Source organism: Tympanuchus pallidicinctus, unplaced genomic scaffold (assembly GCF_026119805.1).
Source record: "Tympanuchus pallidicinctus isolate F22 unplaced genomic scaffold, pur_lepc_1.0 scaffold12, whole genome shotgun sequence".
NCBI lineage: Eukaryota > Metazoa > Chordata > Aves > Galliformes > Phasianidae > Tympanuchus > Tympanuchus pallidicinctus.
The window spans coordinates 12,655,520-12,670,141 of record NW_026294637.1 but is presented as its reverse complement, the minus strand read 5'-3'; the positions used below and the strand labels follow the sequence as shown (position 1 = coordinate 12,670,141).

Sequence of the window (14,622 nt, the reverse complement as noted above, 5' to 3'; positions counted from 1 at the left end):
TGTGATTCTGACTAGAGGTTTTATGAGGAGAAGAAAATCCCCGTCACTGCCATATCCATTAATGTTTTGACTTTAGGGAAGCAGAAATGTAAGGGAAGATTTAATTTCAAAAAACTCTTGTTTTGTTTGGTAACAGACATTTACAAATGCTCATCTCCTTCATTTAGCAACACCATGTGTATTTACTTTATCAATAGTATGTAAGGCCCACATTATCAGGGATCACTGCAGGCCAGGAAGGCACCCCGCTTATCCTCAGGTACAGTGTGAGAAGGTGCTGAGGCGCCCGTCCCTCTGCCCAGGCTAAGAGGGGTTCCACTGCACCCAGCTCAGCACTGACCGGGGAGACCGGGCTGGGTGCCCTGTGCTGCAGGAGGGCACAGGGATGGCACCGCTAGATGAAAGACTGCTGCTTTTGGGGCTCGTGTTGCATGAAAACATTGGGGGAAGGAGAGAGAGGCACATCTAGGGCCATTTGGGAGGTGATTGTTTGGTGCTGGTATAAATCAGATGGAAAATGGCGAGTTCCTGCTCGAATGCTACTGGAATTGGAGGGATTGGGAACAGAGGAGCAGCGGAGCGGCTTCTGGTGCTCGCGGGAGCTGCGGGAGGCGAGCAGGCCGGGGCGAGGGGCGGCCCCTCCGCTTCGGCGACGGCTTCTTTGGGAAGCAGTGAGGGCTACGTGCGCGTTAACGGCGTTTCCGTGCGCTGTTTACAAACACCGCCAGGTGCGGGAGGATGGGCGGCTGTGCGCAGCACCCGGAGGGCGAGAGGTGCGGGGCGGGCGGCTGATGTAATGCCGCGCGCCGCGGGAGGGGCTCACGTGTCCGCAGCGACAGCTCCGTGCTCGGCGCTGCCCGTGCCTCTCACGCCCGGCTCCGCACAGCCGCGCATCGGTGCACGCACACGCACACGCAGTCCGCCCGCGCCCGGCACCCCGAGGCCGGCCCAGGGCCACCGCAGGGGGAAGCCGCTCCCGTCCCTCCGCGGCCGCGCCCCCGCCCCGGCCCGGCCCCGGCCCCAGCCCCCTCCCGGCGGGGCGGCCCGCCTGCTCGGGCAGCGCCGAGCCTGCGCACTGGGCGCCCGGGCGGGCACGGCGGCCGCGGGGCGAGGAGCGGCGGCGGCGCGGGGCGGGCCGGGCCAGGCCAGGTGCTGCGAAGCGGGACGACGGCGGAGCGACCCTGCGCCGGGGCGGCGGAGGAGGACTGGGCCGCCATGCGCCGTGCCGAGGGCCGGGCTCGCCATCCTGCGGCGTAGCGGCGGGGCGCGGCGCGGCTCCCCGCCCGTGATGTCCCCCGGGCGGCGAGGGAAGGCGACTCACTCGAGGGCTGCGGCAGAGGCCTAGTGCGGCCAGCCCGCTCCGCGTCCCCGCGCCGTCGCCGCGCCCCCATGGCCGAGGAGCAGCAGGCGGAGGGGCAGCCGCCGCGGCGGCTCACCGGCACCCCCGCGCCCGCCGGGGCCCTGCCGGCCCTGGTGCCGGGGCTGCAGGGCGGCGAGGCCAGCGCGCTGCGGCACAAGATCCGTAGCTCCATCTGGTAAGGGCCGGGCCGCGGGCCGGGCGGGCGGCGGCAGCAGCGGGGGGGGCGCGGCCCCTTTGTGCCGGGGCGCGCGGAGCCGCCGGGCCCACCCTGCTGAGCGGCGCCCCGGGGCGCGCGGGCACGGCGCCGTCGGGAGCGCGCGCGGTACGCGCAGGTGTGCCGGGCCGCGGCGGTGCGAGCAGGGCGCCGTGTCTTCCCGGAGTAACGGGGCTCGGTCAGCGCGTTTGTGTCCCGCGGTGATGGCAATTGCGCTGCGGCGCCGTTTAACCTGCCGGGTCTCCTCTCACCTGCTGGAGGCTTTGTAAGCGGGCGGCGTGCGCCACGGGCTGCCGCTGCTTCCTGGTGAGAGAGCAGCCCCCAGCACGGCGATGAAGGAGCCCGGAACGCTGCACACAGGTGCGTTTCGCAGCCTCCCCACAGTTCCTGGGCAGGCGTGCGAATGCAGCTCTGGCTCAAACTTGTGATGGTTTGCAAGTATCTATCCAGGAATCCGTGTTGCTTTTTTTTCCCCCCTCTTTAAATTTAATCAAAATTTATAGCAAAACGACATTATACTGAATTCCGTGTGTCTGGGGGGATGTGATGAATCGAGTTCTGCTTGCTGTGCGAATAAAGTATTTTGGCGTGCCCTCCCCACCCCCCAGCTGCAGGAGGTACCACCTGCAGAATTTACGTTTCTATGTTTTTAAAGGCCGTTTCTGGTTGAAGGGAGTGATGTAGGGCCAGGAAGTGGAGAATGGGAAATAGAGTTTACTCTTCCTAGGTAATGCTTTTCTTATATGTGTTTCTGTACATGGATTCATCCTACTAAAAGACATTGATCCACTACATTGCTTCGTACCGTGTTTAGCTTTTTGTTCTGAATTGGTGTGGCTGTCGAAGAAGGCAAGTCCAAATATCTTTTTTTTGTGTGAGCGATTTTGCTGTATTTGTATACATACACATACCCTACGTCTGGATGCATAGTGAAATTGAAATCTTTCGTTTGGCTGTTTTTCTTAGAGTTGAAATGGTAAATAATAATTCATTGTCCTTAACCAGCACTTGCTACCTTTTGTTTTGGTGGTTGTTTTTGTTCTACAACGTGACCTAGAGAAGAGCTCCAAACTGCAGAATTTCCTGTCTGTTTGGATCATTGCATCTTCACGGTGTCCTAATTTATTAAGCTGTTTTGTGACATCCTTTCTGGATTTTCTTCTCTCTCCATGAATGTGCTGTTTGGAGGCGAGCCTCAGGAGCATGTTTACGTTGCATTCAGATTAGGTATCATGTCCAAGTTGAAGACAAAATGGCTACTTAGCAAAACGTCCCCTTTTATTCTGGGTTTTCTTTTCAAGAAAAGAGAGTATACATTAGCGTTTTAAATGCAGATTGCTTCTTGCATTCAGGTACACTCAGTGAATAGCCTGCCTGCGTTGGGCACAAAGGAATGCAGAGCACTGCGTGAGGGTCTTGCTGGGCGCCCGGTGCCAGCAGGCTGTGCCAGCACCTTGCAGCCCCGTCTCCTGGGTGCTTCTCTGGCGTTCCCTGCAGGATGGTGACCTTTCCTCCCTGGCTACCTGGCAGCCTTGCACCATATTGGCACTTCTCTGCCTCTTCCAGACAGCATCGGCTCCGCTGTGTGCAGTGGTTTGTGTGCAGAAATGCAGTATTTAACATCAGGTCATTTCTGTAATAAAACCTTTTTTTTTTTTTTTTTTTTTTCCCCTAAATGTTTTCACATCCTTCATGACTTCTAGGATTTCCATGTGTTTACCTGTTTTTGTATAACTGTCAAACAGCTTTCATTTGGAGCTCAAGTCCCGTGTGAGTTCATGCTTCAGTGTGGCTGCAGTTGTTTGAGCAGTGCCAGGGCATCGTGCATGCTGCACTCAGAGCAGAAAGCCGCCCTTTCTGCACTGCAGTCTGGAGCCTGTTGTCCTGGTCAGTAGCTGCCGTGTGCTGATGAGGAGCAAGTAGTGCACGAGTGTGGGAGGCTTCTGAAAATGGCAGTGCTCTGTTGCTAACATAGCTGGGTGCAACGTGCAGAAGAGAGCTTCCTCTTTTCTGCTTTTCCTCCTCTTCCTCCCCTGTCTCCCTGCCCTGCCAGCTGTGTGTGCTGACCAGTTGGCATGTCCAAGTCCTCATTTCCTTCCTTAAGGATTTAGCACACCTAGATAAGCACCCTTCTGTATTGTTTTCTGTTTTTTTTTTCCTCTTTTCTCCTACGCACTTGCATACAGTGGATGGATATTTTTAGTTGTTTTCATTTGTTTTTAATTTCTTTTTCAAAAAGATTTTAGTGTTCAGAAAGTGTTGACGAGGAAAATAGCGTAGCAGAATATAGCAGCTACTGAAGTGCTGGACTTGAAGATCACAAACAAGTCTGTGCTTGTCCTTCCACTGCACAGACAAATATAAATATAGTATGTGATGTGGGCCTCAAGGGGACAATGAGTTGTTCAGCATTTCAACTCGTGCTTAATTTGTTCTGTTTATTAAATTAAAATGTAGTTTGACAAGAGTAGCTCGAGTAATTGTGAACGTGCAAAGTCCCTTAGAACCAAACAATAGGCGAAGTCCTTCTGGTTAAAATGAAAGGCACCATCAGTGTATGTAGTGAAGACTTGACAGTGTGCTTGCTAGGAGTCCAGTCTGGGTTCTGCTTGTTTTTGTTACTATATTAAGTGACCTGTCTGGGGAGGGGGAGAGAGGTTTTCTTAGCTGTGCTTAAAAACAGACTGGGAAGTGTTTCTCCCCATTCCAACACCACGTATGTAGAGCAGGCCAGGTACGGCAGGTAGCTGTAGCTGATTAGTTACTGCAGCCAATTAATTACTGCAGCCAAACTGAAATGAAGTTCAGCGCTGTCTGGCTGTGCTTTTCCTAGCTGCCCCACACGAGCACATCCAACAAAGTCATGTCTGATTTTGTTTCACATTATGTGAGTGACTTGTTCAGACAGTCAGACGTGTTCTTACGGTGTCGATGAAAAGACAGAAATAATATTAGATGTCTTTTCCCATTGACGGATTAGGAGTCTAGACAGAAGAATACGTCTTTGCAGAGCCCAGACGGCTGATTAATGTTAGTTGGGGCAGGTTGGTGAATTGCCCTTGTCTTCCTCTGCTGAACACTGGACCCTGATCTGCCTTGTTTATTCCCCTTTAGATTCATTAAAGCGTTTATATTTATTAATAGCTTTTTGTCCAGACGTTAGAGCCTGAGGCGGGAAACCTCCCCACTCAGCTGTCTGAGCCTATAGACTAATGGGGCTTCAGTTATTTTCTTGGGTGAGGGGACTGTATTTACAAACGTGATGTTTGTTTGATGGTATTTCTGTATCCAGATGTACGCTGGCAGAGGATGAACATGAAGTTAGCAAAGAATATCTGTAGCCAAAGGCAGCAATGTATGTATGCAGCAGAATGTGGCACAAGGACCGAGGTATGGAGACCGCTGGGGAAGAGAGGTGTTGTCTGAGGCTCTCTGTGCCTGCTGGGAGGAGGAAAAAAAAAAACAGAACAGCAGCTTTAGGCAATTTCACCCTTTTGCTTACTGCATTAATTTAAAGTCCAGTCCGTAGCTACACACAATGGAGAAATGAAGGGGTTTGTTTTTTGAACGAGTGGTGGTGGTTCTTAAATGAGGTCTTGTTTACTGCTGTAAATGGTAATCTGGTACTTGCATCTGTGCATGGGTTGGCCGCAGCTTCTTTCACCTAGCCTGGATCTCAGCTCTTTTTGTCCTATGGGCATCTGTTGTGATTGGAGCGTAGTAATTCTGCCCAAGATTAATTTCTCTTCCCCTCCCCCCAGTATATCATCTGTAAGCTGTGCTAAGGGCTGGGCAGCACAGGATAGCAAACACAGAGCATTACTTCTGCAGTCCTTTGAACTGGACGTGGGTGTAGGCTTCAGATTTATAACTTGTGTCCTCAAATCACTTTTCTAGCTAGAAGTTATAATGCAAAAGCCTCATGAGCTGGGCCATATAGTGCCAAATTTCCGTGTGTCCTAGGCCTGGTTTGCCTCACACTGAAGTAGGACTGGGAGGTGGATTGTGCTCTTGTGAGTTCTGGGCTTTTCACGTTGCACTAAAAGACCAGATTAGCTGATTGCAATACCATATTTTCTTTGGAAAGCTCAGTTCTTTGTCGTGTCTTTGTCTTTCTTGCATCATTCGGGCTATTGCAAGTGCATCTCTCACTCCTCGTTAGTCGTTGTCACCAAGGGTAGGTTGTCACTTGACTACTGGCAGAGGAAATACTCCACAATTTAGGAAATGCTATTGAGATTTTTCATAATAGGAATTGCTGCTTATTTATATGGTTAGATGAGTAGAAAAGCATGATTGACAGTCTTAATATTTTTAATAAAGCGACTGACAATAAGGAGAGAGGCTGAGGGGTTTGTGTTCCAGGCTCTTAGCAAATGCAGGTGCAAACACCTTTTCAGTAGTTTTCTTCTGCGCTTGAAATTCCTGTAACACCTTGTAAGTACTTTTTAAAAAGGTGGTGTATTTGAGTCTGGTTGGATTCATCAGTAGACCAATCCAGCTGCATTTACTCTTACGATTTTCTGTAGCTTGAGAGAGGAGGGCAGGAAATAACAGCAAAAACTAAAAATAAAAAACCTCTATTTTTTGTTAAACTGTCTGCTGAAATTGAGTGGAGAATTTCAGTTGCCATAATTGATTCCAGGCTCTTTTTAGTTGTTCTGTGCCTCCAGCCTAAAGTGCACCAACAACCAACCCCTCCTTCCTGGAGGTGGTTTTCATCACTGGAGGTGGGAAATAAAGCTTTTGTAATTTGTATTAGAAAATATTTAATAGGAGATTACTAATGATTGTGAAGAAGAGCTCAAAATTGTTGACAAGACATACAAGCTACATTTAATTCAATAAGCCCAAGTAATGTTAGAAGTGTATTTACCCCCTTTGAAGAAGTACTTTGAGCTTCTCGGCTAAGAGGTGCTTTAAAACCATAAATATTGCTTACCCACTGTTCCCTGGCTCTGTGGTTCTGCTGTCTGCAGATGATTGTAATGCTTGCCTGTTCTGAGTGTATTTCTCAACATAGTATATAAGCAGTCAAATGCATAGGAAAATGTTCATGTGTGGACCGTATTTCAGTGATTTTGGGGGGGCTGGCCTTCCGTGGGTAAGGCATTTAGCAGCATGTCATTCTCCTCCACACTCTGCTTCCTCAAATACGTAGAGACAGAAAGTGGAGTTGGTTTCATTTGACTCCATCTGTTCTGCATGCGGTGGTCAGGGTAGCTTGTGTGTTGCAGTTGTAGGGGAAAATGCACTTTTAAGGTGAGAGTCATCTCCAGGGGAAGGTATTGCCATGAAACCATTTGTCTGATTGTCTTACGTGCCTATTTCTCTTTGGCAGTAAGCAAATTCTAAACAGTGCCAGGATATAGCCATCTGTGGTGTGCATCTCTTGAACTGAGCAAAATAAATCCTTCCCTGTTTGCCGCTTTTTCTTTTCCTAGAGCATGGCTGCTCCATCCTGTCCATGAGTTGTTCCCTTGAGCAGATCTAGGTACACCTTTTATCTCTCACCATACATTCCCATATTGAGGAAACCATCCTACTTGGGGGGAGCTGCCCTGGAAGAACTCCTCACTGAAGAGCCTCGAAAGAGCAGGTGCTCACGTGCACCCCTTGCTATCTGGAAGGCCTTCCTGCACGGCCTGCTGGAGCAATGCCAGCTCAGTGTGTGAGGAGAAGCAACTTTCCCGTGTGGGCACGGTGGTGGTGGAGTGTCTGGGTCAGCAGGTGTGGGAGCCAATTTGGTCTGCAGGCATTTTTACAAGGTTAGAAAATGAACCTGAATAAAATGAATGCTGACCTTTATATAAACTTTGAGAATGGAGCTGAGCTTTTATTGAATATCCTGGCTCCAAGTCGGGTGGATAGCTTTGCAGAAAGAAGGTCTGTGTAAATCTGCTTTTAGGAAGAGTGGATTTCTCACTCTTGTTCGTGGGTTTTGTTTTTCTTTGTTTCTTGAAACAACAGGATCAAATGAAGTATGTTTGGAGAAAAACAGTATTCAAGTGATAAAATACTCAGCTGACTTTTACTGCTTTTCATTTAGAATGCATAGAAGTGCATTAAATTGCTTCGCAGCATAGTATGTATGCAATTCCTTTTTTCTTAAGTGCTGCATTCCACTTTGCTCCACTGGAGTTCTCCTCATTTAAGCCAGTCAGACAGTGTGACATTGTGGTTCAGGATGGCATCTCTGATGATCTCTTAGTCAGCACTGAGTGGTGGGGTTGTCACCTCAGGCCCCTGTAGCTGGGCTGTGTGTGGTTTGGAGCAATTCTGTTTAGTTTCCACGAGTGCGTATACCACTGACAAGTAGGAATCCGCACCTCTATCTGAGAAGAACACTTAAAACCACCTCCTAAAATTTTCTGGATGCTGGGGAAACAATCCCCAAAATACAAGTATTCTGTAAGTGGTTAAGATGATAGTATTGGTCAGGTTTGGGTGTTCAAATTTATAGTGAAGCGCAATTAAACTTTAAAATAACTGGGACTTGGGATGGTTTTGTTGGGGTGTGCATGTGTGGTTGAGAGCAGGGGTTGAGCTTAATGTTTTTATACAGCTCCCATTTGCCTTCTCTTGTTACTTCACTTGACAGAAGTATTTGGAGAAGGGCCAGGGCTGCAAAATTCAGATCAGGATCCAAATTTGGCTTTTTGGTTCAAACCTTTCTAATGTCTAATATTACAAAGTTTCATATATAAATGAGAAACCCCTTATTTTTTAAGTTGCAAAGTCAGGGAGATGGCTGTAGCTCTCTAACTTGCCTCTAGAGCAGTCTGGATAGAGTGCTGGACTGTGTATTTGAAAAAAGTTATTGTTGGATGATTTAGAAGGTAAATTAAACAGATAAAAATACAACAATCTGTCATCCAGAAATAGCAGAAAGCCTGCACTAATTGGTTCTTCCATGCCTGTGAGAATAGATGTATTTTTACAATACATCTAAAAATTCTAAAATTGTTGGAATGTTTTGTTGTGTTCCCTCAGATTGATGGGAATTTTGAGGTTTTGTTTTGTTTTCAGTGGAGTTAGCCAGTATTCCAGCTCTGATGCTTTCTTGATTTAATGGAAAAAGGATTATCTGTCATCAAGTAGGATGCTTGTTATCAGCTGCTGTGCCATCAACTGGCTTTCGGTAAGCTGCCAAGTGTTTTCTGTTTTTGCATATTTAATCATTCAGACAGTGGAAAAACATTCAAATCTTCATGACTGTTTTTCCTGTTGCTTGTTTTTAATTGCTTGCGGTCAATGCAGTGACATTATATCAGTGCAAGGGCAGGGAGGCTCTGTTTTGTTGCGGTCAGGGTTGATGAGAATGGTCCATAGTAGTGACTGAGAGAAGTCAGACAGAGGGGACTGAGAGAGGTGGCTGCAGGCATGCAAAGCTCTCCTTTTGTCATCAGTTGGAATCACACCCGCTGGACGGCCCAGTTTTTCAACAGGACGGTTAAACTTTGGGTACGCAAACTACTGGCAGTGTTTAAGAACAGAGACCAAAACAAAAGTGTGGGTTATTTTACAGTTTCAGAATGCCAGAATCTTGTTTGCTATGTAACATATGATGTAAGTTGGAGATTTGTTACTTAGCAGTGGAGGGGGCTGTTGTTATCTTTTTTCTCTCCAGTAAGGCTTGTTAATGATACTGGAAGCTGCATGTGGCCCTGAGTGCATTTCTCATGAGACTCCCTGCCCTGAAGTGGTCGCTTTGAGACCGGTTGTTTTAAGTCTGTTCTTCAGTTCATACTGTGAGTATAACATGCTCTCAGTGCTGTCGGGACAGGTGAGGACAGGAATTGGCCCTGCCCCTTTAAATCTTTATTTTTTCTCTTTCCTGATCTAAATACTAATACATTTCCAAATCACTTAGAAAATTAAACAATCCCTAATAGCTGAGATTATGTTTAAAAATCTACCTGAAGAACTTCTTGCTTAGAAAAGAAAGAGATGAAATGTAAGCTAGTTCTTCCTTTTATATAAATGTATATATTTTTGCATTTCGTGCTACTACCTTCTAATATGTGAGTGTGCATCGTTCACAGCTGCTGGGTTTTCTGGCTGCTGTAGAAGTGCTTAAAATGGACTGTAGATACGTTAACATGAGCTTTCCTGGGGAGCGTGTCTGTCACTTTAATCGTCCCATTAAACAAAATAGTTTAATCACTTAATGCTTATTGGTATTTTTGTATAGCTCAAGGTAGAGAGAGTTTTATTTTGGTTTTAGTTTAACTCAGCCTAGGAGCTACAGTCCAGAGCAGTGCCCAGCTTGTTGGGCCCAGGGCTGCCTCACTTCTCCATGCTGAGCTGCTGTGTGCCCACGAAGTCCCACTGTGGTGTGAGCTTGGGGCTTTGCTGGCATGGTGAGCAACGGCCTGCTGCTTGGCCTCTGGGTAGGAGGAAATGGACATGGTGGATGCTGTCAAGGGATTAAAAAGGTGGCATCTCGTCATGCTTTTATCTTGCCCTGGAATGTTGCTGCTGCTGCAGGAGTTGCTTTTTGTACTGGCAGCCTATAAACACAGTACATGACAAGATGTGTATCTGTTGTGGAAATGAGAGCTGTGTCTGAGGACACATGTTTCTGGAGGCATACCTGTACTGCTTCAAAATGGCAGCTCCTGCATAGCATTTCTCTGAAGCTGAGTGTGGGTGGTGTTGCTTTGTGATTGCCAGGTACCTCAAGTCTGGGAAGAGAATCAAGTTTTTGGGGAGAACTCACTTATTGAAGCATCTTCCCTCGTTCCCTTAGACAAAGTTTGGGTTAAATGTCAAAGTCTGTAATTTATGGCTCTTTTCTTTGATGGATAGACTCAGAGGTATGGAGGCAGTCCATATTTCTTCATCAAAAATTCCTAAATGCCATTAAAAGGTTGTTGGGACTCGTGCCATCGGAAAAGTTGGATTGTACCAGACGGGAGGAATTACAGATCATTATTTTGGTTGCCTATGAAGAAGAGAATTTTTTCAAGCTGTCAGCTATATGGGCAAAGTATTGGAACTCTATACGAAGTTGCCTGGAAGAGCATCTCGAAGACAAACAAATTAGCTTGTGACTGAGGTGTGCTAGGTTGTAGGACCGGCAGCTTTCTTTTCCTGTATTTTCCTCAGCTGCTTCTTGCCTCTGTTTGGAAGACACCTGAAAATACTTTGAATAATCTGTGTTACTTCTGCTTGTTTTCTCTGTTCTCCAGAGAAATGTTTATACATTAAAGAACAAACTCAAATCCTAGCTATTCAGTGCCTGAAGTTGTAACTATTCGAAAATCTAGAAGTTGAAAAATTGTATCGTTTATTTAATTTCATGTTTTTAGGGGTGGAATTTTAAGTCCTGTTCTGAAAAATAGTGACAGCCTCCTCCTCCAGAGGCACGCGTTGTTTTTGTTGTTTATTATGTGGAGAAAAGTGTGTGAACTGGCTTGGATGATTTTTAAGCCTTGGGAAAAGGGCACAGGTGATGTGGGATGACTGCTGCAAGCTCAGCCCATTGAGGTGTGTGGAGCCTGTCTGAAGTTGGCACTTGAGGTTTCCACATGGAGGATATCACAGCGCTGTTTCTCCATCCGTCCTGGCAGCGTGCAGGCCGTCGTTCCCCTGGCAGAGCGCGCAGGCCTCAGTGCCTCTCGCTGTCTGTGCTGTACCGTTAGCGGCAGCCCTGCTATGGGTCAGGTACCTTGCTGGAGCAGCCCGTGTTGGTACTGCAGCTACAGTCTCCCACGCAGTTTGGGTTTGGGTATTTCATACTTCCAGCAGTGTTTCTCTTTGAAAGATAAGCAACCACTCTGTGATCCTGGGGCTGGCTTGTTGTCTGTAGCTGCAGATTAGATGCCTGTGACTCCTTTTACCTTACATAAAACCTGCAGCCCTTTCTACTATGATGAGGCTGTCTGAAACAGGCCAAACAATCTTCTGAAACTCTTGCAAGAGTCGAAGACTGTGGCTTAGGAACTTTTTATCCAAGCTCAGAGGAGTTACGATGCTTCTTTTTTAAAGGATACATTAAGTTTGCTTGGTTTCTTTGGTTTTGTACGTGCGTTTTAAATAAAGAAGCTGTGTTGCTATTGGTGGCCATGTAAACTATATGCATAAGTTAAAAGGCAGATTGCTTGCTGACAGTGATGACTAGTTGCACACCTGGAACCACGGCATGCTGAAGAACTGAGCCAGCTTTTGGCTCCAGGAACATGCTGCACAGTGACATTTACTGTGCCTGACTCCAGCAGTATAGTTCAATGATTAACTTATCAAAAGCTGAGAAATGAATTGGCATCTGAGAAGAAATCATTCAATGGATGAGTGAAGTGAGATTATTATGTATGGTTCTAAAAATGTGAAAAGGGATATTTTGAACAGAAACCATTAATTGAATGCAGCAACTAGAGTTAACTTACTAGGTCAAATGAAAAAAAAAAAAAACAAATTAATAAATGTACTGAAGACATAAGAAAAAAAAATTACAATAATTTGGAAATGTTGATTTTTATGTTACATTAGGCAAAAAGTCTGTGAAATTTCAGGTAAAAATATTGTAAATTGTTGTTTTCTTATGCAAAAAATACTAAATTTTGACCCTGAAGATATGATAACCTATATTTTAGCCATTTTTTCCTGGTTAATAAAGGCCAAAAAAATTGTCAACACCATTGAGAATAAAAATGAAAAAACATTTTTGTTTGTCTGTTTAGCTCCAAGGAGGTTAAGCTGTCCTTACTTAGCTTTCCTTGCACGTGTCCCCATGGCTGCATCTTTTTCATGCTAGAAGCTTGCTTCTGTTGGAGGGGTTGGGAACACGAGGTTCCTGTGCCACTGTGGTTCTGCTCCTTGTTGAAGTTGGTGAAACATGTAGTGAAAGTAAACATAAAGACTCAACTGCTTGAGTGTGTGGAAGCCCTGTTTCTGACAGTGCCTAAAGACATCCATGCTTGCTTGGGTGTTACCTACCAGTAGCTCCAGAAGTTTGTATTTACTGTGTGTTTTTTGCCACTTTACACTGATTTTTCTTCAGAGTTCTTAGTTAGCGAGTACTTCAAATACCAATAGTTTTGTGTCAAATTTGGCTCAACATAGGAGCAGGACATAGCTCAAGTACACTGTGTTCTTCTGGAAGACACACTCCTTCCTAAATTCATCAATCTCAGAAGAGTTTGGCTTGATTAGTTCAGCTACTCAGTAAAGGAGTAGAAAAGCAGCATATACAAGGGCAGCACAGAAGATAATGCTTCGTATTTTATTATGTTGACCCACAAAGTCAAGAAGTGGATCATGTGTGGCAGTAAAGGTGGAACCCTCCCACCGACATTCCAATACATGCTGTTGTTGTGCAACAGATGGCAGCAGAGGGGCAGTCTAACAGAATGGTGTCTGGTATGGAAGCATGGAGGAGGCAAAGGGGTGGAATTGAAATTCTTCCTGGCAGAAAAAAATGGCACCCATGGACATTTATTGATGTTTGCTGAGTGTTGGTGGAGACCAACCAGTGAATGTGAGCAGCGGGTGATGCATTTCACCAGTGATGACAGTGACAGTGGGTCACCTCTGCTGGGGCAGACTTTTATAAGTGTGGCATGCAGGCTGGTCATTGCTGGTGAAAATGCATAGCTAATGGTGGTGACTATGTTGAAAAAGAGTGTTTTGTTGCTAGGAATTTGCTCTAACAAACGGGTATTGTGCTCTTTGTATCTTTGTAATTTTCAGGGAAATAAACAGAAGGCATTACTTTTGGAGCATATTTCACCTTGCAAATTGTGCTAATAATTAGGAAAATACATTTTCATTCCTTTAATGCAGACATCTGCTCTCCTGCTGGCATGTTTATGCATGTTTAAACATGTTTACACGTGTTTACTTGTGGTTCACAGCAATAATAATCCAGAGCAGCCAATTCTGCAGTACTGATGGCAGCGTCTCTCTGGAGAGATCCATCAGACAGGAGCTCATGGGAACACCTGTGTGACAAGTGCAGTTCAGCAGGTGATCAGATGCTGACAGGTGTTAGCCAGTTGCATGCTGCAGCCTGCAGGTGAATTTTTACAGTGCCATTATCTCAGGTAGTACTGCTTTAGTAATTTGCTTTCTGTCTGCATGCTCTTAATTTTCTGGTGGTTTGATTTTTTTTGAGAAATTCGGAAAATCAATGCTGTTTTTCTGAATTTTTTTTTAGGTAAGTCGTGGTATAACTTTGTGTATCTGTGGGATATTTAGAATGGGCACTTTGTGAACAGTGAATCCATGCAAATGTTCTACCTGTGACCTGCAGGCTGTGGTTTCAGTAAGTACTTCATACAAGTGCAGGTCGTGTGCCTTCTGCTTTGTTTTTAGAAGAAAACTAACAGAATGAGAACTTGGAAAATAGATACCAAAGTGGTTATGGGAAACTCTGTGCTGGCAAAGCAGGGAAGTTACTGGAGAAGTAAGCAGCAGAGTTTTATGCTGTTGTATCCATCTGAGCTCACTCACAGGAGCAGGATGGTGTGGCAGAGCCAAGTGCTGTGCAGTCTGCCTGCAGAGCTCCAACTGTGTGTCATCTCTTCTGGGGAGCAGCGTAGAGCCTCAGCATGGGATGTTAAGTTCTGATGAGACACCTACTGTTAATAATACTCATTCAGAAGTTAGAGGTGTTAGTGGAGGAGAGAATCTGAAAGACTTGCTTGTTCATTGATGACAGTTGCAGGAGAAGGCCGGCAGTGAAGGCAGTGCATGGACTGCAGGTGAGTCGAGTGAGGGATTCTGTGGCAGTGCCACTGGAGCTGGCTGCTGTGTTTGCTATGGAGCTGCTCAGACCTGGTGGATGTGTGCCTGCCTTGGAACAGCTGCTTGTGCACTGCAGGCTCGTCTAGTGTGCTCATTTGACACAGTTTAGCTACCAACTATGAGCAAGTGCAGCTGCTCAAACTGAGTTTTGTAGGTACAAACTGAAATAGATGCATGCAGGTATGAACTTACATGGCTTAATTAAATTTTGTGCAACTTTAATTTTAATCAAACACACCTTACAGGTTTAGACAAGCTCTTGAGTCTGCAAGTAAACTAAAGTTCACTTGGGCTGCAG

General features: G+C 46.2%; 1 protein-coding gene across 1 annotated transcript in view; it reads left to right on the top strand.

Annotated features, from left to right (window-relative positions):
* Nucleotides 1-1,409: 1,409 nt before the first annotated feature.
* Nucleotides 1,410-14,622, top strand: part of RFX7 (regulatory factor X7) — a 51,457-nt gene continuing 38,244 nt past the window's right edge. The window contains exon 1 of the mRNA XM_052671697.1: nucleotides 1,410-1,535. The gene's annotated coding sequence lies outside the window, so the exon portion shown is untranslated. The remainder of the gene's footprint in view (nucleotides 1,536-14,622) is intronic.